Here is a 26,428-nt window from a genome sequence, read left to right as displayed (position 1 = left end):
CATTGGTTAGCATCATTAAGCTCATTGGTTAGCTTCAGTTAGCTCATTGGTTAGCTTCAGTTAGCTCATTGGTTAGCTTCAGTTAGCTCATTGGTTAGCCTGGGTTAGCTCATTGGTTAGCCTGGTTTAGCTCGTTGGTTAGCCTGGGTAAGCTCATTGGTTAGCTTCAGTTAGCTCATTGGTTAGCTTCAGTTAGCCAATTGGTTAGCCTCGGTTAGCTCATTGGTTAGCCTGGGTTAGCTCATTCCTCGGTTAGCTCATTGGTTAGCCTGGGTTAGCTCATTGGTAAGCTTCAGTTAGCTCATTGGTTAGCCTCGGTAAGCTCATTGGTTAGCCTGGGTTAGCTCATTGGTTAGCCTGGATTAGCTCATTGGTTAGCATCAGTTAGCTCATTGGTTAGCCTCAGTTAGCTCAATGGTTAGCATCAGTTAGCTCATTGGTTAGCCTCGGTTAGCTCATTGGTTAGCTTCAGTTAGCTCATTGGTTAGCTTCAGTTAGCTCATTGGTTAGCCTCGGTTAGCTCATTGGTTAGCCTCGGTTAGCTCATTGGTTAGATTCAGTTAGCTCATTGGTTAGCCTAGGCTAGCTCATTGGTTAGCCTGGGTTAGCTCATTGGTTAGCTTCAGTTAGCTCATTGGTTAGCCTCGGTTAGCTCATTGGTTAGCCTGGGTTAGCTCATTGGTTAGCTTCAGTTCGCTCATTGGTTAGCCTCGGTTACCTCATTGGTTAGCTTCAGTTAGCTCATTGGTTAGCTTCAGTTAGCTCATTGGTTAGCCTGGGTTAGCTCATTGGTTAGCCTGGGTAAGCTCATTGGTTAGCTTCAGTTAGCTCATTGGTTAGCCTGGGTTAGCTCATTGGTTAGCCTGGGTAAGCTCATTAGTTAGCTTCAGTTAGCTCATTGGTTAGCCTCGGTTAGCTCATTGGTTAGCCTGGGTTAGCTCATTGGTTAGCTTCAGTTCGCTCATTGGTTAGCCTCGGTTACCTCATTGGTTAGCTTCAGTTAGCTCATTGGTTAGCCTGGGCTAGCTCATTGGTTAGCCTCGGTTAGCTCATTGGTTAGCCTGGGTTAGCTCATTCCTCGGTTAGCCTGGGTTAGCTCATTGGTTAGCTTCAGTTAGCTCATTGGTTAGCCTCGGTTAACTCATTGGTTAGCATCAGTTAGCTCATTGGTTAGCCTCAGTTAGCTCATTGTTAGCTTCAGTTAGCTCATTGGTTAGCCTGGGTTAGCCTGGGTTAGCTTCAGTTAGCTCATTGGTTAGCATCAGTTAGCTCATTGTTTAGCCTCAGTTAGCTCATTGGTTAGCCTGGGTTAGCTCATTGGTTAGCCTGTGTTAGCTCATTGGTTAGCTTCGGTTAGCTCATTGGTTAGCCTTGGTTAGCTCATTGGTTAGCATCAGTTATCTCTCTGGTTAGCATCAGTTAGCTCTTTGGTTAGCCTCAGTTAACTCATTGGTTAGCCTGGGTTAGCTCATTCCTCGGTTAGCTCATTGGTTAGCTTCAGTTAGCTCATTGGTTAGCCTGGGTTAGCTCATTGGTTAGCCTCAGTTAGCTCATTGGTTAGCCTGGGTTAGCTCATTGGTTAGCTTCAGTTAGCTCATTGATTAGCCTCGGTTAGCTCATTGGTTAGCCTGCGTTAGCTCATTGGTTAGCTTCAGTTAGCTAATTGGTTAGCTTGGGTTAGCTCATTGGTTAGCCTGGGTTAGCTCATTGGTTAGCCTGGGTAAGCTCATTGGTTAGCTTCAGTTAGCTCATTGGTTAGCCTCGGTTAGCTCATTGGTTAGCCTGGGTTAGCTCATTGGTTAGCTTCAGTTAGCTCATTGGTTAGCCTCGGTTACCTCATTGGTTAGCCTGGGTTAGCTCATTCATCGGTTAGCTCATTGTTTAGCCCGGGTTAGCTTCAGTTAGCTCATTGGTTAGCCTCGGTTAGCTCATTGGTTAGCATCAGTTAGCTCATTGGTTAGCCTCAGTTAGCTCATTGGTTAGCCTCGGTTAGCTCATTGGTTAGCTTCAGTTAGCTCATTGGTTAGCCTGGGCTAGCTCATTGGTTAGCTCATTGGTTAGCATCATTAAGCTCATTGGTTAGCTTCAGTTAGCTCATTGGTTAGCTTCAGTTAGCTCATTGGTTAGCCTGGGTTAGCTCATTGGTTAGCCTGGTTTAGCTCGTTGGTTAGCCTGGGTAAGCTCATTGGTTAGCTTCAGTTAGCTCATTGGTTAGCTTCAGTTAGCCAATTGGTTAGCCTCGGTTAGCTCATTGGTTAGCCTGGGTTAGCTCATTCCTCGGTTAGCTCATTGGTTAGCCTGGGTTAGCTCATTGGTAAGCTTCAGTTAGCTCATTGGTTAGCCTCGGTTAGCTCATTGTTTAGCCTGGGTTAGCTCATTGGTTAGCCTGGATTAGCTCATTGGTTAGCATCAGTTAGCTCATTGGTTAGCCTCAGTTAGCTCAATGGTTAGCATCAGTTAGCTCATTGGTTAGCCTCGGTTAGCTCATTGGTTAGCTTCAGTTAGCTCATTGGTTAGCTTCAGTTAGCTCATTGGTTAGCCTCGGTTAGCTCATTGGTTAGCCTCGGTTAGCTCATTGGTTAGATTCAGTTAGCTCATTGGTTAGCCTAGGCTAGCTCATTGGTTAGCCTGGGTTAGCTCATTGGTTAGCCTGGGTTAGCTCATTGGTTAGCTTCAGTTAGCTCATTGGTTAGCCTCGGTTAGCTCATTGGTTAGCCTGGGTTAGCTCATTGGTTATTATCAGTTAGCTCATTGGTTAGCCTCGGTTAGCTCATTGGTTAGCTTCAGTTAGCTCATTGGTTAGCTTCAGTTAGCTCATTGGTTAACCTCGGTTAGCTCATTGGTTAGCCTAGGTTAGCCCATTCCTCGGTTAGCTCATTGGTTAGCCTTGGTTAGCTCATTGGTTAGCTTCAGTTAGCTCATTGGTTAGCTTCAGTTAGCCAATTGGTTAGCCTCGGTTAGCTCATTGGTTAGCCTGGGTTAGCTCATTCATTGGTTAGCTCATTGGTTAGCCTGGGTTAGCTCATTGGTTAGCTTCAGTTCGCTCATTGTTTAGCCTGGGTTAGCTCATTGGTTAGCCTCGGTTAGCTCATTGGTTAGCCTGGGTTAGCTCATTGGTTATCCTGGATTAGCTCATTGGTTAGCCTGGGTTAGCTCATTGGTTAGCTTCAGTTAGCTCATTGGTTAGCTTCAGTTAGCTCATTGGTTAGCCTCGGTTAGCTCATTGGTTAGCCTGGGTTAGCTCATTTCTCGGTTAGCCTGGGTTAGCTCATTGGTTAGCTTCAGTTAGCTCATTGGTTAGCCTCGGTTAGCTCATTGGTTATCATCAGTTAGCTCATTGGTTAGCCTCAGTTAGCTCATTGTTAGCTTCAGTTAGCTCATTGGTTAGCCTGGGTTAGCCTGGGTTAGCTTCAGTTAGCTCATTGGTTAGCATCAGTTAGCTCATTGTTTAGCCTCAGTTAGCTCATTGGTTAGCCTGGGTTAGCTCATTGGTTAGCCTGGGTTAGCTCATTGGTTAGCTTTGGTTAGCTCATTGGTTAGCCTCGGTTAGCTCAATGGTTAGCATCAGTTAGCTCTCTGGTTAGCATCAGTTAGCTCTTTGGTTAGCCTCAGTTAGCTCATTGGTTAGCCTGGGTTAGCTCATTCCTCGGTTAGCTCATTGGTTAGCTTCAGTTAGCTCATTGGTTAGCCTGGGTTAGCTCATTGGTTAGCCTCAGTTAGCTCATTGGTTAGCCTGGGTTAGCTCATTGGTTAGCTTCAGTTAGCTCATTGGTTAGCCTCGGTTAGCTCATTGGTTAGCCTGCTTTTAGCTCATTGGTTAGCTTCAGTTAGCTCATTGGTTAGCCTGGGTTAGCTCATTGGTTAGCCTGGGTAAGCTCATTGGTTAGCTTCAGTTAGCTCATTGGTTAGCCTTGGTTAGCTCATTGGTTAGCCTGGGTTAGCTCATTGGTTAGCTTCAGTTAGCTCATTGGTTACCCTCGGTTACCTCATTGGTTAGCTTCAGTTAGCTCATTGGTTAGCCTGGGCTAGCTCATTGGTTAGCCTCGGTTAGCTCATTGGTTAGCCTGGGTTAGCTCATTCCTCGGTTAGCCTGGGTTAGCTCATTGGTTAGCTTCAGTTAGCTCATTGGTTAGCCTCGGTTAACTCATTGGTTAGCATCAGTTAGCTCATTGGTTAGCCTCAGTTAGCTCATTGTTAGCTTCAGTTAGCTCATTGGTTAGCCTGGGTTAGCCTTGGTTAGCTTCAGTTAGCTCATTGGTTAGCATCAGTTAGCTCATTGTTTAGCCTCAGTTAGCTCATTGGTTAGCCTGGGTTAGCTCATTGGTTAGCCTGGGTTAGCTCATTGGTTAGCTTCGGTTAGCTCATTGGTTAGCCTCGGTTAGCTCATTGGTTAGCATCAGTTATCTCTCTGGTTAGCATCAGTTAGCTCTTTGGTTAGCCTCAGTTAACTCATTGGTTAGCCTGGGTTAGCTCATTCCTCGGTTAGCTCATGGGTTAGCTTCAGTTAGCTCATTGGTTAGCCTGGGTTAGCTCATTGGTTAGCCTCAGTTAGCTCATTGGTTAGCCTGGGTTAGCTCATTGGTTAGCTTCAGTTAGCTCATTGGTTAGCCTCGGTTAGCTCATTGGTTAGCCTGCGTTAGCTCATTGGTTAGCTTCAGTTAGCTCATTGGTTAGCCTGGGTTAGCTCATTGGTTAGCCTGGGTTAGCTCATTGGTTAGCCTGGGTAAGCTCATTGGTTAGCTTCAGTTAGCTCATTGGTTAGCCTCGGTTAGCTCATTGGTTAGCCTGGGTTAGCTCATTGGTTAGCTTCAGTTAGCTCATTGGTTAGCCTCGGTTAGCTCATTGGTTAGCATCAGTTAGCTCATTGGTTAGCCTCAGTTAGCTCATTGGTTAGCTTCAGTTAGCTCATTGGTTAGCCTCGGTTAGCTCATTGGTTAGCCTGCGTTAGCTCATTGGTTAGCTTCAGTTAGCTCATTGGTTAGCCTGGGTTAGCTCATTGGTTAGCCTGGGTTAGCTCATTGGTTAGCCTGGGTAAGCTCATTGGTAAGCATCAGTTAGCTCATTGGTTAGCCTCAGTTAGCTCATTGTTAGCTTCAGTTAGCTCATTGGTTAGCCTGGGTTAGCTTCAGTTAGCTCATTGGTTAGCATCAGTTAGCTCATTGTTTAGCCTAAGTTAGCTCATTGGTTAGCCTGGGTTAGCTCATTCCTCGGTTAGCTCATTGGTTAGCCTGGGTTAGCTCATTGGTTAGCCTCAGTTAGCTCATTGGTTAGCCTGGGTTAGCTCATTGGTTAGCTTCAGTTAGCTCATTGGTTAGCCTCGGTTAGCTCATTGGTTAGCCTGCGTTAGCTCATTGGTCAGCTTCAGTTAGCTCATTGGTTAGCCTGGGTTAGCTCATTGGTTAGCCTGGGTTAGCTCATTGGTTAGCCTGGGTAAGCTCATTGGTTAGCTTCAGTTAGCTCATTGGTTAGCCTCGGTTAGCTCATTGGTTAGCCTGGGTTAGCTCATTGGTTAGCTTCAGTTAGCTCATTGGTTAGCCTCGGTTACCTCATTGGTTAGCCTGGGTTAGCTCATTCATCGGTTAGCTCATTGTTTAGCCCGGGTTAGCTTCAGTTAGCTCATTGGTTAGCCTCGGTTAGCTCATTGGTTAGCATCAGTTAGCTCATTGGTTAGCTTCAGTTAGCTCATTGGTTAGCCTCAGTTAGCTCATTGGTTAGCCTCGGTTAGCTCATTGGTTAGCCTCGGTTAGCTCATTGGTTAGCCTCAGTTAGCACATTGGTTAGCCTCGGTTAGCTCATTGGTTAGATTCAGTTAGCTCATTGGTTAGCCTGGGCTAGCTCATTGGTTAGCCTGGGTTAGCTCATTGGTTAGCCTGGGTAAGCTCATTGGTTAGCTTCAGTTAGCTCATTGGTTAGCCTCGGTTAGCTCATTGGTTAGCCTCGGTTAGCTCATTGGTTAGATTCAGTTAGCTCATTGGTTAGCATCAGTTAGCTCATTGGTTAGCCTCAGTTAGCTCATTGGTTAGCCTCGGTTAGCTCATTGGTTAGATTCAGTTAGCTCATTGGTTAGCCTGGGCTAGCTCATTGGTTAGCCTGGGTTAGCTCATTGGTTAGCCTGGGTAAGCTCATTGGTTAGCTTCAGTTAGCTCATTGGTTAGCCTCGGTTAGCTCATTGGTTAGCCTGGGTTAGCTCATTGGTTAGCATCAGTTAGCTCATTGGTTAGCCTCAGTTAGCTCATTGGTTAGCCTCGGTTAGCTCATTGGTTAGCCTGGGTTAGCTCATTGGTTAGCCTGGGTTAGCTCATTGGTTAGCTTCAGTTAGCTCATTGGTTAGCCTCGGTTAGCTCATTGGTTAGCCTGGGTTAGCTCATTCCTCGGTTAGCTCATTGGTTAGCATGGGTTAGCTTCAGTTAGCTCATTGGTTAGCCGCGGTTAGCTCATTGGTTAGCATCAGTTAGCTCATTGATTAGCCTCAGTTAGCTCATTGGTTAGCCTCGGTTAGCTGATTGGTTAGATTCAGTTAGCTCATTGGTTAGCCTAGGCTAGCTCATTGGTTAGCCTGGGTTAGCTCATTGGTTAGCCTGGGTTAGCTCATTGGTTAGCTTCAGTTAGCTCATTGGTTAGCCTCGGTTAGCTCATTGGTTAGCCTGGGTTAGCTCATTGGTTAGCATCAGTTAGGTCATTGGTTAGCCTCGGTTAGCTCATTGGTTAGCTTCAGTTAGCTCATTGGTTAGCTTCAGTTAGCTCATTGGTTAACCTCGGTTAGCTCATTGGTTAGCCTGGGTTAGCCCATTCCTCGGTTAGCTAATTGGTTAGCCTTGGTTAGCTTATTGGTTAGCTTCAGTTAGCTCATTGGTTAGCTTCAGTTAGCCAATTGGTTAGCCTCGGTTAGCTCATTGGTTAGCCTCGGTTAGCTCATTGGTTAGCTTCAGTTAGCTCATTGGTTAGCTTCAGTTAGCTCATTGGTTAGCCTCGGTTAGCTCATTGGTTAGCCTGGGTTAGCTCATTCCTCGGTTAGCCTGGGTTAGCTCATTGGTTAGCTTCAGTTAGCTCATTGGTTAGCCTCGGTTAGCTCATTGGTTATCATCAGTTAGCTCATTGGTTAGCCTCAGTTAGCTCATTGTTAGCTTCAGTTAGCTCATTGGTTAGCCTGGGTTAGCTCATTGGTTAGCCTGGGTTAGCTCATTGGTTAGCTTCGTTTAGCTCATTGGATAGCCTCGGTTAGCTCAATGGTTAGCATCAGTTAGCTCTCTGGTTAGCATCAGTTAGCTCTTTGGTTAGCCTCAGTTAGCTCATTGGTTAGCCTGGGTTAGCTCATTCCTCGGTTAGCTCATTGGTTAGCTTCAGTTAGCTCATTGGTTAGCCTTGGTTAGCTCATTGGTTAGCCTGCTTTTAGCTCATTGGTTAGCTTCAGTTAGCTCATTGGTTAGCCTGGGTTAGCTCATTGGTTAGCCTGGGTAAGCTCATTGGTTAGCTTCAGTTAGCTCATTGGTTAGCCTCGGTTAGCTCATTGGTTAGCCTGGGTTAGCTCATTGGTTAGCTTCAGTTCGCTCATTGGTTAGCCTCGGTTACCTCATTGGTTAGCTTCAGTTAGCTCATTGGTTAGCCTGGGCTAGCTCATTGGTTAGCCTCGGTTAGCTCATTGGTTAGCCTGGGTTAGCTCATTCCTCGGTTAGCCTGGGTTAGCTCATTGGTTAGCTTCAGTTAGCTCATTGGTTAGCCTCGGTTAACTCATTGGTTAGCATCAGTTAGCTCATTGGTTAGCCTCAGTTAGCTCATTGTTAGCTTCAGTTAGCTCATTGGTTAGCCTGGGTTAGCCTGGGTTAGCTTCAGTTAGCTCATTGGTTAGCATCAGTTAGCTCATTGTTTAGCCTCAGTTAGCTCATTGGTTAGCCTGGGTTAGCTCATTGGTTAGCCTGGGTTAGATCATTGGTTAGCTTCGGTTAGCTCATTGGTTAGCCTTGGTTAGCTCATTGGTTAGCATCAGTTATCTCTCTGGTTAGCATCAGTTAGCTCTTTGGTTAGCCTCAGTTAAATCATTGGTTAGCCTGGGTTAGCTCATTCCTCGGTTAGCTCATTGGTTAGCTTCAGTTAGCTCATTGGTTAGCCTGGGTTAGCTCATTGGTTAGCCTCAGTTAGCTCATTGGTTAGCCTGGGTTAGCTCATTGGTTAGCCTGGGTTAGCTCATTGGTTAGCCTGGGTTAGCTCATTGGTTAGCTTCAGTTAGCTCATTGGTTAGCCTCGGTTAGCTCATTGGTTAGCCTGGGTTAGCTCATTGGTTAGCATCAGTTAGGTCATTGGTTAGCCTCGGTTAGCTCATTGGTTAGCTTCAGTTAGCTCATTGGTTAGCTTCAGTTAGCTCATTGGTTAACCTCGGTTAGCTCATTGGTTAGCCTGGGTTAGCCCATTCCTCGGTTAGCTAATTGGTTAGCCTTGGTTAGCTCATTGGTTAGCTTCAGTTAGCTCATTGGTTAGCTTCAGTTAGCCAATTGGTTAGCCTCGGTTAGCTCATTGGTTAGCCTCGGTTAGCTCATTGGTTAGCTTCAGTTAGCTCATTGGTTAGCTTCAGTTAGCTCATTGGTTAGCCTCGGTTAGCTCATTGGTTAGCCTGGGTTAGCTCATTCCTCGGTTAGCCTGGGTTAGCTCATTGGTTAGCTTCAGTTAGCTCATTGGTTAGCCTCGGTTAGCTCATTGGTTATCATCAGTTAGCTCATTGGTTAGCCTCAGTTAGCTCATTGTTAGCTTCAGTTAGCTCATTGGTTAGCCTGGGTTAGCTCATTGGTTAGCCTGGGTTAGCTCATTGGTTAGCTTCGTTTAGCTCATTGGATAGCCTCGGTTAGCTCAATGGTTAGCATCAGTTAGCTCTCTGGTTAGCATCAGTTAGCTCTTTGGTTAGCCTCAGTTAGCTCATTGGTTAGCCTGGGTTAGCTCATTCCTCGGTTAGCTCATTGGTTAGCTTCAGTTAGCTCATTGGTTAGCCTTGGTTAGCTCATTGGTTAGCCTGCTTTTAGCTCATTGGTTAGCTTCAGTTAGCTCATTGGTTAGCCTGGGTTAGCTCATTGGTTAGCCTGGGTAAGCTCATTGGTTAGCTTCAGTTAGCTCATTGGTTAGCCTCGGTTAGCTCATTGGTTAGCCTGGGTTAGCTCATTGGTTAGCTTCAGTTCGCTCATTGGTTAGCCTCGGTTACCTCATTGGTTAGCTTCAGTTAGCTCATTGGTTAGCCTGGGCTAGCTCATTGGTTAGCCTCGGTTAGCTCATTGGTTAGCCTGGGTTAGCTCATTCCTCGGTTAGCCTGGGTTAGCTCATTGGTTAGCTTCAGTTAGCTCATTGGTTAGCCTCGGTTAACTCATTGGTTAGCATCAGTTAGCTCATTGGTTAGCCTCAGTTAGCTCATTGTTAGCTTCAGTTAGCTCATTGGTTAGCCTGGGTTAGCCTGGGTTAGCTTCAGTTAGCTCATTGGTTAGCATCAGTTAGCTCATTGTTTAGCCTCAGTTAGCTCATTGGTTAGCCTGGGTTAGCTCATTGGTTAGCCTGGGTTAGATCATTGGTTAGCTTCGGTTAGCTCATTGGTTAGCCTTGGTTAGCTCATTGGTTAGCATCAGTTATCTCTCTGGTTAGCATCAGTTAGCTCTTTGGTTAGCCTCAGTTAAATCATTGGTTAGCCTGGGTTAGCTCATTCCTCGGTTAGCTCATTGGTTAGCTTCAGTTAGCTCATTGGTTAGCCTGGGTTAGCTCATTGGTTAGCCTCAGTTAGCTCATTGGTTAGCCTGGGTTAGCTCATTGGTTAGCTTCAGTTAGCTCATTGGTTAGCCTCAGTTAGCTCATTGGTTAGCCTCGGTTAGCTCATTGGTTAGCTTCAGTTAGCTCATTGGTTAGCCTGGGCTAGCTCATTGGTTAGCCTGGGTTAGCTCATTGGTTAGCTTCAGTTAGCTCATTGGTTAGCCTCGGTTACCTCATTGGTTAGCCTGGGTTAGCTCATTCATCGGTTAGCTCATTGTTTAGCCCGGGTTAGCTTCAGTTAGCTCATTGGTTAGCCTCGGTTAGCTCATTGGTTAGCATCAGTTAGCTCATTGGTTAGCCTCAGTTAGCTCATTGGTTAGCCTCGGTTAGCTCATTGGTTAGCTTCAGTTAGCTCATTGGTTAGCCTGGGCTAGCTCATTGGTTAGCCTGGGTTAGCTCATTGGTTAGCATCATTAAGCTCATTGGTTAGCTTCAGTTAGCTCATTGGTTAGCTTCAGTTAGCTCATTGGTTAGCTTCAGTTAGCTCATTGGTTAGCCTGGGTTAGCTCATTGGTTAGCCTGGTTTAGCTCGTTGGTTAGCCTGGGTAAGCTCATTGGTTAGCTTCAGTTAGCTCATTGGTTAGCTTCAGTTAGCCAATTGGTTAGCCTCGGTTAGCTCATTGGTTAGCCTGGGTTAGCTCATTCCTCGGTTAGCTCATTGGTTAGCCTGGGTTAGCTCATTGGTAAGCTTCAGTTAGCTCATTGGTTAGCCTCGGTAAGCTCATTGGTTAGCCTGGGTTAGCTCATTGGTTAGCCTGGATTAGCTCATTGGTTAGCATCAGTTAGCTCATTGGTTAGCCTCAGTTAGCTCAATGGTTAGCATCAGTTAGCTCATTGGTTAGCCTCGGTTAGCTCATTGGTTAGCTTCAGTTAGCTCATTGGTTAGCTTCAGTTAGCTCATTGGTTAGCCTCGGTTAGCTCATTGGTTAGCCTCGGTTAGCTCATTGGTTAGATTCAGTTAGCTCATTGGTTAGCCTAGGCTAGCTCATTGGTTAGCCTGGGTTAGCTCATTGGTTAGCCTGGGTTAGCTCATTGGTTAGCTTCAGTTAGCTCATTGGTTAGCCTCGGTTAGCTCATTGGTTAGCTTCAGTTAGCTCATTGGTTAACCTCGGTTAGCTCATTGGTTAGCCTAGGTTAGCCCATTCCTCGGTTAGCTCATTGGTTAGCCTGGGTTAGCTCATTGGTTAGCTTCAGTTAGCTCATTGGTTAGCCTCGGTTAGCTCATTGGTTAGCCTGGGTTAGCTCATTGGTTAGCATCAGTTAGGTCATTGGTTAGCCTCGGTTAGCTCATTGGTTAGCTTCAGTTAGCTCATTGGTTAGCTTCAGTTAGCTCATTGGTTAACCTCGGTTAGCTCATTGGTTAGCCTGGGTTAGCTCATTGGTAAGCTTCAGTTAGCTCATTGGTTAGCCTCGGTAAGCTCATTGGTTAGCCTGGGTTAGCTCATTGGTTAGCCTGGATTAGCTCATTGGTTAGCATCAGTTAGCTCATTGGTTAGCCTCAGTTAGCTCAATGGTTAGCATCAGTTAGCTCATTGGTTAGCCTCGGTTAGCTCATTGGTTAGCTTCAGTTAGCTCATTGGTTAGCTTCAGTTAGCTCATTGGTTAGCCTCGGTTAGCTCATTGGTTAGCCTCGGTTAGCTCATTGGTTAGATTCAGTTAGCTCATTGGTTAGCCTAGGCTAGCTCATTGGTTAGCCTGGGTTAGCTCATTGGTTAGCCTGGGTTAGCTCATTGGTTATTATCAGTTAGCTCATTGGTTAGCCTCGGTTAGCTCATTGGTTAGCTTCAGTTAGCTCATTGGTTAGCTTCAGTTAGCTCATTGGTTAACCTCGGTTAGCTCATTGGTTAGCCTAGGTTAGCCCATTCCTCGGTTAGCTCATTGGTTAGCCTGGGTTAGCTCATTGGTTAGCTTCAGTTAGCTCATTGGTTAGCCTCGGTTAGCTCATTGGTTAGCCTGGGTTAGCTCATTGGTTAGCATCAGTTAGGTCATTGGTTAGCCTCGGTTAGCTCATTGGTTAGCTTCAGTTAGCTCATTGGTTAGCTTCAGTTAGCTCATTGGTTAACCTCGGTTAGCTCATTGGTTAGCCTGGGTTAGCCCATTCCTCGGTTAGCTAATTGGTTAGCCTTGGTTAGCTCATTGGTTAGCTTCAGTTAGCTCATTGGTTAGCTTCAGTTAGCCAATTGGTTAGCCTCGGTTAGCTCATTGGTTAGCCTCGGTTAGCTCATTGGTTAGCTTCAGTTAGCTCATTGGTTAGCTTCAGTTAGCTCATTGGTTAGCCTCGGTTAGCTCATTGGTTAGCCTGGGTTAGCTCATTCCTCGGTTAGCCTGGGTTAGCTCATTGGTTAGCTTCAGTTAGCTCATTGGTTAGCCTCGGTTAGCTCATTGGTTATCATCAGTTAGCTCATTGGTTAGCCTCAGTTAGCTCATTGTTAGCTTCAGTTAGCTCATTGGTTAGCCTGGGTTAGCCTGGGTTAGCTTCAGTTAGCTCATTGGTTAGCATCAGTTAGCTCATTGTTTAGCCTGGGTTAGCTCATTGGTTAGCCTGGGTTAGCTCATTGGTTAGCTTCGTTTAGCCCATTGGATAGCCTCGGTTAGCTCAATGGTTAGCATCAGTTAGCTCTCTGGTTAGCATCAGTTAGCTCTTTGGTTAGCCTCAGTTAGCTCATTGGTTAGCCTGGGTTAGCTCATTCCTCGGTTAGCTCATTGGTTAGCTTCAGTTAGCTCATTGGTTAGCCTTGGTTAGCTCATTGGTTAGCCTGCTTTTAGCTCATTGGTTAGCTTCAGTTAGCTCATTGGTTAGCCTGGGTTAGCTCATTGGTTAGCCTGGGTAAGCTCATTGGTTAGCTTCAGTTAGCTCATTGGTTAGCCTCGGTTAGCTCATTGGTTAGCCTGGGTTAGCTCATTGGTTAGCTTCAGTTCGCTCATTGGTTAGCCTCGGTTACCTCATTGGTTAGCTTCAGTTAGCTCATTGGTTAGCCTGGGCTAGCTCATTGGTTAGCCTCGGTTAGCTCATTGGTTAGCCTGGGTTAGCTCATTCCTCGGTTAGCCTGGGTTAGCTCATTGGTTAGCTTCAGTTAGCTCATTGGTTAGCCTTGGTTAACTCATTGGTTAGCATCAGTTAGCTCATTGGTTAGCCTCAGTTAGCTCATTGTTAGCTTCAGTTAGCTCATTGGTTAGCCTGGGTTAGCCTGGGTTAGCTTCAGTTAGCTCATTGGTTAGCATCAGTTAGCTCATTGTTTAGCCTCAGTTAGCTCATTGGTTAGCCTGGGTTAGCTCATTGGTTAGCCTGGGTTAGATCATTGGTTAGCTTCGGTTAGCTCATTGGTTAGCCTTGGTTAGCTCATTGGTTAGCATCAGTTATCTCTCTGGTTAGCATCAGTTAGCTCTTTGGTTAGCCTCAGTTAACTCATTGGTTAGCCTGGGTTAGCTCATTCCTCGGTTAGCTCATTGGTTAGCTTCAGTTAGCTCATTGGTTAGCCTCAGTTAGCTCATTGGTTAGCCTCGGTTAGCTCATTGGTTAGCTTCAGTTAGCTCATTGGTTAGCCTGGGCTAGCTCATTGGTTAGCCTGGGTTAGCTCATTGGTTAGCTTCAGTTAGCTCATTGGTTAGCCTCGGTTACCTCATTGGTTAGCCTGGGTTAGCTCATTCATCGGTTAGCTCATTGTTTAGCCCGGGTTAGCTTCAGTTAGCTCATTGGTTAGCCTCGGTTAGCTCATTGGTTAGCATCAGTTAGCTCATTGGTTAGCCTCAGTTAGCTCATTGGTTAGCCTCGGTTAGCTCATTGGTTAGCTTCAGTTAGCTCATTGGTTAGCCTGGGCTAGCTCATTGGTTAGCCTGGGTTAGCTCATTGGTTAGCATCATTAAGCTCATTGGTTATCTTCAGTTAGCTCATTGGTTAGCTTCAGTTAGCTCATTGGTTAGCTTCAGTTAGCTCATTGGTTAGCCTGGGTTAGCTCATTGGTTAGCCTGGTTTAGCTCGTTGGTTAGCCTGGGTAAGCTCATTGGTTAGCTTCAGTTAGCTCATTGGTTAGCTTCAGTTAGCCAATTGGTTAGCCTCGGTTAGCTCATTGGTTAGCCTGGGTTAGCTCATTCCTCGGTTAGCTCATTGGTTAGCCTGGGTTAGCTCATTGGTAAGCTTCAGTTAGCTCATTGGTTAGCCTCGGTAAGCTCATTGGTTAGCCTGGGTTAGCTCATTGGTTAGCCTGGATTAGCTCATTGGTTAGCATCAGTTAGCTCATTGGTTAGCCTCAGTTAGCTCAATGGTTAGCATCAGTTAGCTCATTGGTTAGCCTCGGTTAGCTCATTGGTTAGCTTCAGTTAGCTCATTGGTTAGCTTCAGTTAGCTCATTGGTTAGCCTCGGTTAGCTCATTGGTTAGCCTCGGTTAGCTCATTGGTTAGATTCAGTTAGCTCATTGGTTAGCCTAGGCTAGCTCATTGGTTAGCCTGGGTTAGCTCATTGGTTAGCCTGGGTTAGCTCATTGGTTAGCTTCAGTTAGCTCATTGGTTAGCCTCGGTTAGCTCATTGGTTAGCCTGGGTTAGCTCATTGGTTATTATCAGTTAGCTCATTGGTTAGCCTCGGTTAGCTCATTGGTTAGCTTCAGTTAGCTCATTGGTTAGCTTCAGTTAGCTCATTGGTTAACCTCGGTTAGCTCATTGGTTAGCCTAGGTTAGCCCATTCCTCGGTTAGCTCATTGGTTAGCCTTGGTTAGCTCATTGGTTAGCTTCAGTTAGCTCATTGGTTAGCCTGGGCTAGCTCATTCCTCGGTTAGCTCATTGGTTAGCTTCAGTTAGCTCATTGGTTAGCCTCGGTTAACTCATTGGTTAGCCTGCTTTTAGCTCATTGGTTAGCTTCAGTTATCTCATTGGTTAGCCTGGGTTAGCTCATTGGTTAGCCTGGGTAAGCTCATTGGTTAGCTTCAGTTAGCTCATTGGTTAGCCTCGGTTAGCTCATTGGTTAGCCTGGGTTAGCTCATTGGTTAGCTTCAGTTCGCTCATTGGTTAGCCTCGGTTACCTCATTGGTTAGCTTCAGTTAGCTCATTGGTTAGCTTCAGTTAGCTCATCGGTTAGCCTGGGTTAGCTCATTGGTTAGCCTGGGTAAGCTCATTGGTTAGCTTCAGTTAGCTCATTGGTTAGCCTGGGTTAGCTCATTGGTTAGCCTGGGTAAGCTCATTGGTTAGCTTCAGTTAGCTCATTGGTTAGCCTCGGTTAGCTCATTGGTTAGCCTGGGTTAGCTCATTGGTTAGCTTCAGTTCGCTCATTGGTTAGCCTCGGTTACCTCATTGGTTAGCTTCAGTTAGCTCATTGGTTAGCCTGGGCTAGCTCATTGGTTAGCCTCGGTTAGCTCATTGGTTAGCCTGGGTTAGCTCATTCCTCGGTTAGCCTGGGTTAGCTCATTGGTTAGCTTCAGTTAGCTCATTGGTTAGCCTCGGTTAACTCATTGGTTAGCATCAGTTAGCTCATTGGTTAGCCTCAGTTAGCTCATTGTTAGCTTCAGTTAGCTCATTGGTTAGCCTGGGTTAGCCTGGGTTAGCTTCAGTTAGCTCATTGGTTAGCATCAGTTAGCTCATTGTTTAGCCTCAGTTAGCTCATTGGTTAGCCTGTGTTAGCTCATTGGTTAGCTTCGGTTAGCTCATTGGTTAGCCTTGGTTAGCTCATTGGTTAGCATCAGTTATCTCTCTGGTTAGCATCAGTTAGCTCTTTGGTTAGCCTCAGTTAACTCATTGGTTAGCCTGGGTTAGCTCATTCCTCGGTTAGCTCATTGGTTAGCTTCAGTTAGCTCATTGGTTAGCCTGGGTTAGCTCATTGGTTAGCCTCAGTTAGCTCATTGGTTAGCCTGGGTTAGCTCATTGGTTAGCTTCAGTTAGCTCATTGGTTAGCCTCGGTTAGCTCATTGGTTAGCCTGCGTTAGCTCATTGGTTAGCTTCAGTTAGCTAATTGGTTAGCTTGGGTTAGCTCATTGGTTAGCCTGGGTTAGCTCATTGGTTAGCCTGGGTAAGCTCATTGGTTAGCTTCAGTTAGCTCATTGGTTAGCCTCGGTTAGCTCATTGGTTAGCCTGGGTTAGCTCATTGGTTAGCTTCAGTTAGCTCATTGGTTAGCCTCGGTTACCTCATTGGTTAGCCTGGGTTAGCTCATTCATCGGTTAGCTCATTGTTTAGCCCGGGTTAGCTTCAGTTAGCTCATTGGTTAGCCTCGGTTAGCTCATTGGTTAGCATCAGTTAGCTCATTGGTTAGCCTCAGTTAGCTCATTGGTTAGCCTCGGTTAGCTCATTGGTTAGCTTCAGTTAGCTCATTGGTTAGCCTGGGCTAGCTCATTGGTTAGCCTGGGTTAGCTCATTGGTTAGCATCATTAAGCTCATTGGTTAGCTTCAGTTAGCTCATTGGTTAGCTTCAGTTAGCTCATTGGTTAGCTTCAGTTAGCTCATTGGTTAGCCTGGGTTAGCTCATTGGTTAGCCTGGTTTAGCTCGTTGGTTAGCCTGGGTAAGCTCATTGGTTAGCTTCAGTTAGCTCATTGGTTAGCTTCAGTTAGCCAATTGGTTAGCCTCGGTTAGCTCATTGGTTAGCCTGGGTTAGCTCATTCCTCGGTTAGCTCATTGGTTAGCCTGGGTTAGCTCATTGGTAAGCTTCAGTTAGCTCATTGGTTAGCCTCGGTTAGCTCATTGGTTAGCCTGGGTTAGCTCATTGGTTAGCCTGGATTAGCTCATTGGTTAGCATCAGTTAGCTCATTGGTTAGCCTCAGTTAGCTCAATGGTTAGCATCAGTTAGCTCATTGGTTAGCCTCGGTTAGCTCATTGGTTAGCTTCAGTTAGCTCATTGGTTAGCTTCAGTTAGCTCATTGGTTAGCCTCGGTTAGCTCATTGGTTAGCCTCGGTTAGCTCATTGGTTAGATTCAGTTAGCTCATTGGTTAGCCTAGGCTAGCTCATTGGTTAGCCTGGGTTAGCTCATTGGTTAGCCTGGGTTAGCTCATTGGTTAGCTTCAGTTAGCTCATTGGTTAGCCTCGGTTAGCTCATTGGTTAGCCTGGGTTAGCTCATTGGTTATTATCAGTTAGCTCATTGGTTAGCCTCGGTTAGCTCATTGGTTAGCTTCAGTTAGCTCATTGGTTAGCTTCAGTTAGCTCATTGGTTAACCTCGGTTAGCTCATTGGTTAGCCTAGGTTAGCCCATTCCTCGGTTAGCTCATTGGTTAGCCTTGGTTAGCTCATTGGTTAGCTTCAGTTAGCTCATTGGTTAGCTTCAGTTAGCCAATTGGTTAGCCTCGGTTAGCTCATTGGTTAGCCTGGGTTAGCTCATTCATTGGTTAGCTCATTGGTTAGCCTGGGTTAGCTCATTGGTTAGCTTCAGTTCGCTCATTGTTTAGCCTGGGTTAGCTCATTGGTTAGCCTCGGTTAGCTCATTGGTTAGCCTGGGTTAGCTCATTGGTTAGCCTGGATTAGCTCATTGGTTAGCCTGGGTTAGCTCATTGGTTAGCTTCAGTTAGCTCATTGGTTAGCTTCAGTTAGCTCATTGGTTAGCCTCGGTTAGCTCATTGGTTAGCCTGGGTTAGCTCATTTCTCGGTGAGCCTGGGTTAGCTCATTGGTTAGCTTCAGTTAGCTCATTGGTTAGCCTCGGTTAGCTCATTGGTTATCATCAGTTAGCTCATTGGTTAGCCTCAGTTAGCTCATTGTTAGCTTCAGTTAGCTCATTGGTTAGCCTGGGTTAGCCTGGGTTAGCTTCAGTTAGCTCATTGGTTAGCATCAGTTAGCTCATTGTTTAGCCTCAGTTAGCTCATTGGTTAGCCTGGGTTAGCTCATTGGTTAGCCTGGGTTAGCTCATTGGTTAGCTTTGGTTAGCTCATTGGTTAGCCTCGGTTAGCTCAATGGTTAGCATCAGTTAGCTCTCTGGTTAGCATCAGTTAGCTCTTTGGTTAGCCTCAGTTAGCTCATTGGTTAGCCTGGGTTAGCTCATTCCTCGGTTAGCTCATTGGTTAGCTTCAGTTAGCTCATTGGTTAGCCTGGGTTAGCTCATTGGTTAGCCTCAGTTAGCTCATTGGTTAGCCTGGGTTAGCTCATTGGTTAGCTTCAGTTAGCTCATTGGTTAGCCTCGGTTAGCTCATTGGTTAGCCTGCTTTTAGCTCATTGGTTAGCTTCAGTTAGCTCATTGGTTAGCCTGGGTTAGCTCATTGGTTAGCCTGGGTAAGCTCATTGGTTAGCTTCAGTTAGCTCATTGGTTAGCCTCGGTTAGCATATTGGTTAGCCTGGGTTAGCTCATTGGTTAGCTTCAGTTAGCTCATTGGTTAGCCTCGGTTACCTCATTGGTTAGCTTCAGTTAGCTCATTGGTTAGCCTGGGTTAGCTCATTGGTTAGCCTGGGTTAGCTCATTGGTTAGCCTGGGTAAGCTCATTGGTTAGCTTCAGTTAGCTCATTGGTTAGCCTCGGTTAGCTCATTGGTTAGCCTGGGTTAGCTCATTGGTTAGCTTCAGTTAGCTCATTGGTTAGCCTCGGTTAGCTCATTGGTTAGCATCAGTTAGCTCATTGGTTAGCCTCAGTTAGCTCATTGGTTAGCTTCAGTTAGCTCATTGGTTAGCCTCGGTTAGCTCATTGGTTAGCCTGCGTTAGCTCATTGGTTAGCTTCAGTTAGCTCATTGGTTAGCCTGGGTTAGCTCATTGGTTAGCCTGGGTTAGCTCATTGGTTAGCCTGGGTAAGCTCATTGGTTAGCTTCAGTTAGCTCATTGGTTAGCTTGGGTTAGCTCATTCATCGGTTAGCTCATTGTTTAGCCCGGGTTAGCTTCAGTTAGCTCATTGGTTAGCCTCGGTTAGCTCATTGGTTAGCATCAGTTAGCTCATTGGTTAGCTTCAGTTAGCTCATTGGTTAGCCCCGGTTAGCTCATTGGTAAGCATCAGTTAGCTCATTGGTTAGCCTCAGTTAGCTCATTGTTAGCTTCAGTTAGCTCATTGGTTAGCCTGGGTTAGCTTCAGTTAGCTCATTGGTTAGCATCAGTTAGCTCATTGTTTAGCCTAAGTTAGCTCATTGGTTAGCCTGGGTTAGCTCATTGGTTAGCCTGGGTTAGCTCATTGGTTAGCCTGGGTAAGCTCATTGGTTAGCTTCAGTTAGCTCATTGGTTAGCCTCGGTTAGCTCATTGGTTAGCCTGGGTTAGCTCATTGGTTAGCTTCAGTTAGCTCATTGGTTAGCCTCGGTTACCTCATTGGTTAGCCTGGGTTAGCTCATTCATCGGTTAGCTCATTGTTTAGCCCGGGTTAGCTTCAGTTAGCTCATTGGTTAGCCTCGGTTAGCTTATTGGTTAGCATCAGTTAGCTCATTGGTTAGCCTCAGTTAGCTCATTGGTTAGCCTCGGTTAGCTCATTGGTTAGCTTCAGTTAGCTCATTGGTTAGCCTGGGCTAGCTCATTGGTTAGCCTGGGTTAGCTCATTGGTTAGCATCATTAAGCTCATTGGTTAGCTTCAGTTAGCTCATTGGTTAGCTTCAGTTAGCTCATTGGTTAGCCTGGGTTAGCTCATTGGTTAGCCTCGGTTAGCTCATTGGTTAGCTTCAGTTAGCTCATTGGTTAGCCTGGGCTAGCTCATTGGTTAGCCTGGGTTAGCTCATTGGTTAGCATCATTAAGCTCATTGGTTAGCTTCAGTTAGCTCATTGGTTAGCTTCAGTTAGCTCATTGGTTAGCTTCAGTTAGCTCATTGGTTAGCCTGGGCTAGCTCATTGGTTAGCCTGGGTTAGCTCATTGGTTAGCATCAGTTAGCTCATTGGTTAGCCTCAGTTAGCTCATTGGTTAGCCTCGGTTAGCTCATTGGTTAGCCTGGGTTAGCTCATTACTCGGTTAGCTCATTGGTTAGCCTCGGTTAGCTCATTGGTTAGCGTCAGTTAGCTCATTGGTTAGCCTGGGCTAGCTCATTGGTTAGCCTGGGTTAGCTCATTGGTTAGCCTGGGTTAGCTCATTGGTTAGCTTCAGTTAGCTCATTGGTTAGCCTCGGTTAGCTCATTGGTTAGCATCAATTAGCTCATTGTTTAGCTTCAGTTAGCTCATTGGTTAGCTTCAGTTAGCTCATTGGTTAGCCTCGGTTAGCTCATTGGTTAGCCTGGGTTAGCTCATTGGTTAGCATCAGTTAGCTCATTGGTTAGCCTCAGTTAGCTCATTGGTTAGCATCAGTTAGGTCATTGGTTAGCCTCGGTTAGCTCATTGGTTAGCTTCAGTTAGCTCATTGGTTAGCTTCAGTTAGCTCATTGGTTAGCCTGGGTTAGCTCATTGGTTAGCCTCGGTTAGCTCATTGGTTAGCCTGGGTTAGCTCATTGGTTAGCCTGGATTAGCTCATTGGTTAGCATCAGTTAGCTCATTGGTTAGCCTCAGTTAGCTCAATGGTTAGCATCAGTTAGCTCATTGGTTAGCCTCTGTTAGCTCATTGGTTAGCCTGGGTTAGCTCATTGGTTAGCCTGGGTTAGCTCATTGGTTAGCTTCGGTTAGCTCATTGGTTAGCCTCGGTTAGCTCATTGGTTAGCATCAGTTAGCTCATTGGTTAGCCTCAGTTAGCTCATTGGTTAGCCTCGGTTAGCTCATTGGTTAGCCTGGGTTAGCTCATTACTCGGTTAGCTCATTGGTTAGCCTCGGTTAGCTCATTGGTTAGCTTCAGTTAGCTCATTGGTTAGCCTGGGCTAGCTCATTGGTTAGCCTGGGTTAGCTCATTGGTTAGCCTGGGTTAGCTCATTGGTTAGCTTCAGTTAGCTCATTGGTTAGCCTCGGTTAGCTCATTGGTTAGCATCAGTTAGCTCATTGTTTAGCTTCAGTTAGCTCATTGGTTAGCTTCAGTTAGCTCATTGGTTAGCCTCGGTTAGCTCATTGGTTAGCCTGGGTTAGCTCATTGGTTAGCCTCAGTTAGCTCATTGGTTAGCATCAGTTAGGTCATTGGTTAGCCTCGGTTAGCTCATTGGTTAGCTTCAGTTAGCTCATTGGTTAGCCTGGGTTAGCTCATTGGTTAGCCTCAGTTAGCTCATTGGTTAGCCTGGGTTAGCTCATTGGTTAGCTTCAGTTAGCTCATTGGTTAGCCTCGGTTAGCTCATTGGTTAGCCTGGGTTAGCTCATTGGTTAGCCTGGGTAAGCTCATTGGTTAGCTTCAGTTAGCTCATTGGTTAGCCTCGGTTAGCTCATTGGTTAGCCTGGGTTAGCTCATTGGTTAGCTTCAGTTAGCTCATTGGTTAGCCTCGGTTACCTCATTGGTTAGCCTGGGTTAGCTCATTCATCGGTTAGCTCATTGTTTAGCCCGGGTTAGCTTCAGTTAGCTCATTGGTTAGCCTCGGTTAGCTCATTGGTTAGCATCAGTTAGCTCATTGGTTAGCCTCAGTTAGCTCATTGGTTAGCCTGGGTTAGCTCATTGGTTAGCCTCAGTTAGCTCATTGGTTAGCTTGGGTTAGCTCATTGGTTAGCCTGGGTTAGCTCATTGGTTAGCCTCAGTTAGCTCATTGGTTAGCCTGGGTTAGCTCATTGGTTAGCCTTGGTTACCTCATTGGTTAGCCTGGGTTAGCTCATTCATCGGTTAGCTCATTGTTTAGCCCGGGTTAGCTTCAGTTAGCTCATTGGTTAGCTTCGGTTAGCTCATTGGTTAGTATCAGTTAGCTCATTGGTTAGCCTCGGTTAGCTCATTGGTTAGCTTCAGTTAGCTCATTGGTTAGCCTGGGCTAGCTCATTGGTTAGCCTGGGTTAGCTCATTGGTTAGCATCATTAAGCTCATTGGTTAGCTTCAGTTAGCTCATTGGTTAGCTTCAGTTAGCTCATTGGTTAGCTTCAGTTAGCTCATTGGTTAGCCTGGGCTAGCTCATTGGTTAGCCTGGGTTAGCTCATTGGTTAGCATCATTAAGCTCATTGGTTAGCTTCAGTTAGCTCATTGGTTAGCTTCAGTTAGCTCATTGGTTAGCTTCAGTTAGCCAATTGGTTATTCTCGGTTAGCTCATTGGTTAGCCTGGGTTAGCTCATTCCTCGGTTAGCTCATTGGTTAGCCTGGGTTAGCTCATTGGTAAGCTTCAGTTAGCTCATTGGTTAGCCTCGGTTCGCTCATTGGTTAGCCTGGGTTAGCTCATTGGTTAGCCTGGATTAGCTCATTGGTTAGCATCAGTTAGCTCATTGGTTAGCCTCAGTTAGCTCAATGGTTAGCTTCAGTTAGCTCATTGGTTAGCCTCGGTTAGCTCATTGGTTAGCTTCAGTTAGCTCATTGGTTAGCTTCAGTTAGCTCATTGGTTAGCCTCGGTTAGCTCATTGGTTAGCCTGGGTTAGCTCATTCCTCGGTTAGCCTGGGTTAGCTCATTGGTTAGCTTCAGTTAGCTCATTGGTTAGCCTCGGTTAGGTCATTGGTTAGCATCAGTTAGCTCATTGGTTAGCCTCAGTTAGCTCATTGTTAGCTTCAGTTAGCTCATTGGTTAGCCTGGGTTAGCTTCAGTTAGCTCATTGGTTAGCATCAGTTAGCTCATTGTTTAGACTCAGTTAGCTCATTGGTTAGCCTGGGTTAGCTCATTGGTTAGCCTGGGTTAGCTCATTGGTTAGCTTCGGTTAGCTCATTGGTTAGCCTCGGTTAGCTCATTGGTTAGCATCAGTTAGCTCTCTGGTTAGCATCAGTTAGCTCTCTGGTTAGCATCAGTTAGCTCTTTGGTTAGCCTCAGTTAGCTCATTGGTTAGCCTGGGTTAGCTCATTCCTCGGTTAGCTCATTGGTTAGCTTCAGTTAGCTCATTGGTTAGCCTGGGTTAGCTCATTGGTTAGCCTCAGTTAGCTCATTGGTTAGCCTGGGTTAGCTCATTGGTTAGCTTCAGTTAGCTCATTGGTTAGCCTCGCTTAGCTCATTGGTTAGCCTGCGTTAGCTCATTGGTTAGCTTCAGTTAGCTCATTGGTTAGCCTGGGTTAGCTCATTGGTTAGCCTGGGTTAGCTCATTGGTTAGCCTGGGTAAGCTCATTGGTTAGCTTCAGTTAGCTCATTGGTTAGCCTCGGTTAGCTCATTGGTTAGCCTGGGTTAGCTCATTGGTTAGCTTCAGTTAGCTCATTGGTTAGCCTCGGTTACCTCATTGGTTAGCCTGGGTTAGCTCATTCATCGGTTAGCTCATTGTTTAGCCCGGGTTAGCTTCAGTTAGCTCATTGGTTAGCCTCAGTTAGCTCATTGGTTAGCATCAGTTAGCTCATTGGTTAGCCTCAGTTAGCTCATTGGTTAGCCTGGGTTAGCTCATTGGTTAGCCTCAGTTAGCTCATTGGTTAGCCTGGGTTAGCTCATTGGTTAGCCTCAGTTAGCTCATTGGTTAGCCTGGGTTAGCTCATTGGTTAGCCTCGGTTACCTCATTGGTTAGCCTGGGTTAGCTCATTCATCGGTTAGCTCATTGTTTAGCCCGGGTTAGCTTCAGTTAGCTCATTGGTTAGCCTCGGTTAGCTCATTGGTTAGCATCAGTTAGCTCATTGGTTAGCCTCGGTTAGCTCATTGGTTAGCTTCAGTTAGCTCATTGGTTAGCCTGGGCTAGCTCATTGGTTAGCCTGGGTTAGCTCATTGGTTAGCATCATTAAGCTCATTGGTTAGCTTCAGTTAGCTCATTGGTTAGCTTCAGTTAGCTCATTGGTTAGCTTCAGTTAGCTCATTGGTTAGCCTGGGCTAGCTCATTGGTTAGCCTGGGTTAGCTCATTGGTTAGCATCAGTTAGCTCATTGGTTAGCCTCAGTTAGCTCATTGGTTAGCCTCGGTTAGCTCATTGGTTAGCCTGGGTTAGCTCATTACTCGGTTAGCTCATTGGTTAGCCTCGGTTAGCTCATTGGTTAGCTTCAGTTAGCTCATTGGTTAGCCTGGGCTAGCTCATTGGTTAGCCTGGGTTAGCTCATTGGTTAGCCTGGGTTAGCTCATTGGTTAGCTTCAGTTAGCTCATTGGTTAGCCTCGGTTAGCTCATTGGTTAGCATCAATTAGCTCATTGTTTAGCTTCAGTTAGCTCATTGGTTAGCTTCAGTTAGCTCATTGGTTAGCCTCGGTTAGCTCATTGGTTAGCCTGGGTTAGCTCATTGGTTAGCATCAGTTAGCTCATTGGTTAGCCTCAGTTAGCTCATTGGTTAGCATCAGTTAGGTCATTGGTTAGCCTGGGTTAGCTCATTCCTCGGTTAGCTCATTGGTTAGCCTGGGTTAGCTCATTGGTTAGCATCAGTTAGCTCATTGGTTAGCCTCAGTTAGCTCATTGGTTAGCATCAGTTAGGTCATTGGTTAGCCTGGGTTAGCTCATTCCTCGGTTAGCTCATTGGTTATTCTCGGTTAGCTCATTGGTTAGCCTGGGTTAGCTCATTCCTCGGTTAGCTCATTGGTTAGCCTGGGTTAGCTCATTGGTAAGCTTCAGTTAGCTCATTGGTTAGCCTCGGTTCGCTCATTGGTTAGCCTGGGTTAGCTCATTGGTTAGCCTGGATTAGCTCATTGGTTAGCATCAGTTAGCTCATTGGTTAGCCTCAGTTAGCTCAATGGTTAGCTTCAGTTAGCTCATTGGTTAGCCTCGGTTAGCTCATTGGTTAGCTTCAGTTAGCTCATTGGTTAGCTTCAGTTAGCTCATTGGTTAGCCTCGATTAGCTCATTGGTTAGCCTGGGTTAGCTCATTCCTCGGTTAGCCTGGGTTAGCTCATTGGTTAGCTTCAGTTAGCTCATTGGTTAGCCTCGGTTAGGTCATTGGTTAGCATCAGTTAGCTCATTGGTTAGCCTCAGTTAGCTCATTGTTAGCTTCAGTTAGCTCATTGGTTAGCCTGGGTTAGCTTCAGTTAGCTCATTGGTTAGCATCAGTTAGCTCATTGTTTAGACTCAGTTAGCTCATTGGTTAGCCTGGGTTAGCTCATTGGTTAGCCTGGGTTAGCTCATTGGTTAGCTTCGGTTAGCTCATTGGTTAGCCTCGGTTAGCTCATTGGTTAGCATCAGTTAGCTCTCTGGTTAGCATCAGTTAGCTCTCTGGTTAGCATCAGTTAGCTCTTTGGTTAGCCTCAGTTAGCTCATTGGTTAGCCTGGGTTAGCTCATTCCTCGGTTAGCTCATTGGTTAGCTTCAGTTAGCTCATTGGTTAGCCTGGGTTAGCTCATTGGTTAGCCTCAGTTAGCTCATTGGTTAGCCTGGGTTAGCTCATTGGTTAGCTTCAGTTAGCTCATTGGTTAGCCTCGCTTAGCTCATTGGTTAGCCTGCGTTAGCTCATTGGTTAGCTTCAGTTAGCTCATTGGTTAGCCTGGGTTAGCTCATTGGTTAGCCTGGGTAAGCTCATTGGTTAGCTTCAGTTAGCTCATTGGTTAGCCTCGGTTAGCTCATTGGTTAGCCTGGGTTAGCTCATTGGTTAGCTTCAGTTAGCTCATTGGTTAGCCTCGGTTACCTCATTGGTTAGCCTGGGTTAGCTCATTCATCGGTTAGCTCATTGTTTAGCCCGGGTTAGCTTCAGTTAGCTCATTGGTTAGCCTCAGTTAGCTCATTGGTTAGCATCAGTTAGCTCATTGGTTAGCCTCAGTTAGCTCATTGGTTAGCCTGGGTTAGCTCATTGGTTAGCCTCAGTTAGCTCATTGGTTAGCCTGGGTTAGCTCATTGGTTAGCCTCAGTTAGCTCATTGGTTAGCCTGGGTTAGCTCATTGGTTAGCCTCGGTTACCTCATTGGTTAGCCTGGGTTAGCTCATTCATCGGTTAGCTCATTGTTTAGCCCGGGTTAGCTTCAGTTAGCTCATTGGTTAGCCTCGGTTAGCTCATTGGTTAGCATCAGTTAGCTCATTGGTTAGCCTCGGTTAGCTCATTGGTTAGCTTCAGTTAGCTCATTGGTTAGCCTGGGCTAGCTCATTGGTTAGCCTGGGTTAGCTCATTGGTTAGCATCATTAAGCTCATTGGTTAGCTTCAGTTAGCTCATTGGTTAGCTTCAGTTAGCTCATTGGTTAGCTTCAGTTAGCTCATTGGTTAGCCTGGGCTAGCTCATTGGTTAGCCTGGGTTAGCTCATTGGTTAGCATCAGTTAGCTCATTGGTTAGCCTCAGTTAGCTCATTGGTTAGCCTCGGTTAGCTCATTGGTTAGCCTGGGTTAGCTCATTACTCGGTTAGCTCATTGGTTAGCCTGGGTTAGCTCATTGGTTAGCTTCAGTTAGCTCATTGGTTAGCCTCGGTTAGCTCATTGGTTAGCATCAATTAGCTCATTGTTTAGCTTCAGTTAGCTCATTGGTTAGCTTCAGTTAGCTCATTGGTTAGCCTCGGTTAGCTCATTGGTTAGCCTGGGTTAGCTCATTGGTTAGCATCAGTTAGCTCATTGGTTAGCCTCAGTTAGCTCATTGGTTAGCATCAGTTAGGTCATTGGTTAGCCTCGGTTAGCTCATTGGTTAGCTTCAGTTAGCTCATTGGTTAGCTTCAGTTAGCCAATTGGTTAGCCTCGGTTAGCTCATTGGTTAGCCTGGGTTAGCTCAATCCTCGGTTAGCTCATTGGTTAGCCTGGGTTAGCTCATTGGTTAGCTTCAGTTAGCTCATTGGTTAGCCTGGGTTAGCTCATTGGTTAGCCTCGGTTAGCTCATTGGTTAGCCTGGGTTAGCTCATTGGTTAGCCTGGATTAGCTCATTGGTTAGCATCAGTTAGCTCATTGGTTAGCCTCAGTTAGCTCAATGGTTAGCATCAGTTAGCTCATTGGTTAGCCTCTGTTAGCTCATTGGTTAGCCTGGGTTA

The sequence above is a fragment of the Notothenia rossii genome (genome assembly GCF_949606895.1).
Source record: "Notothenia rossii genome assembly, contig: scaffold_73, whole genome shotgun sequence".
Classification (NCBI taxonomy): Eukaryota; Metazoa; Chordata; class Actinopteri; order Perciformes; family Nototheniidae; genus Notothenia; species Notothenia rossii.
Note: the sequence above shows the minus strand (reverse complement) of the source record.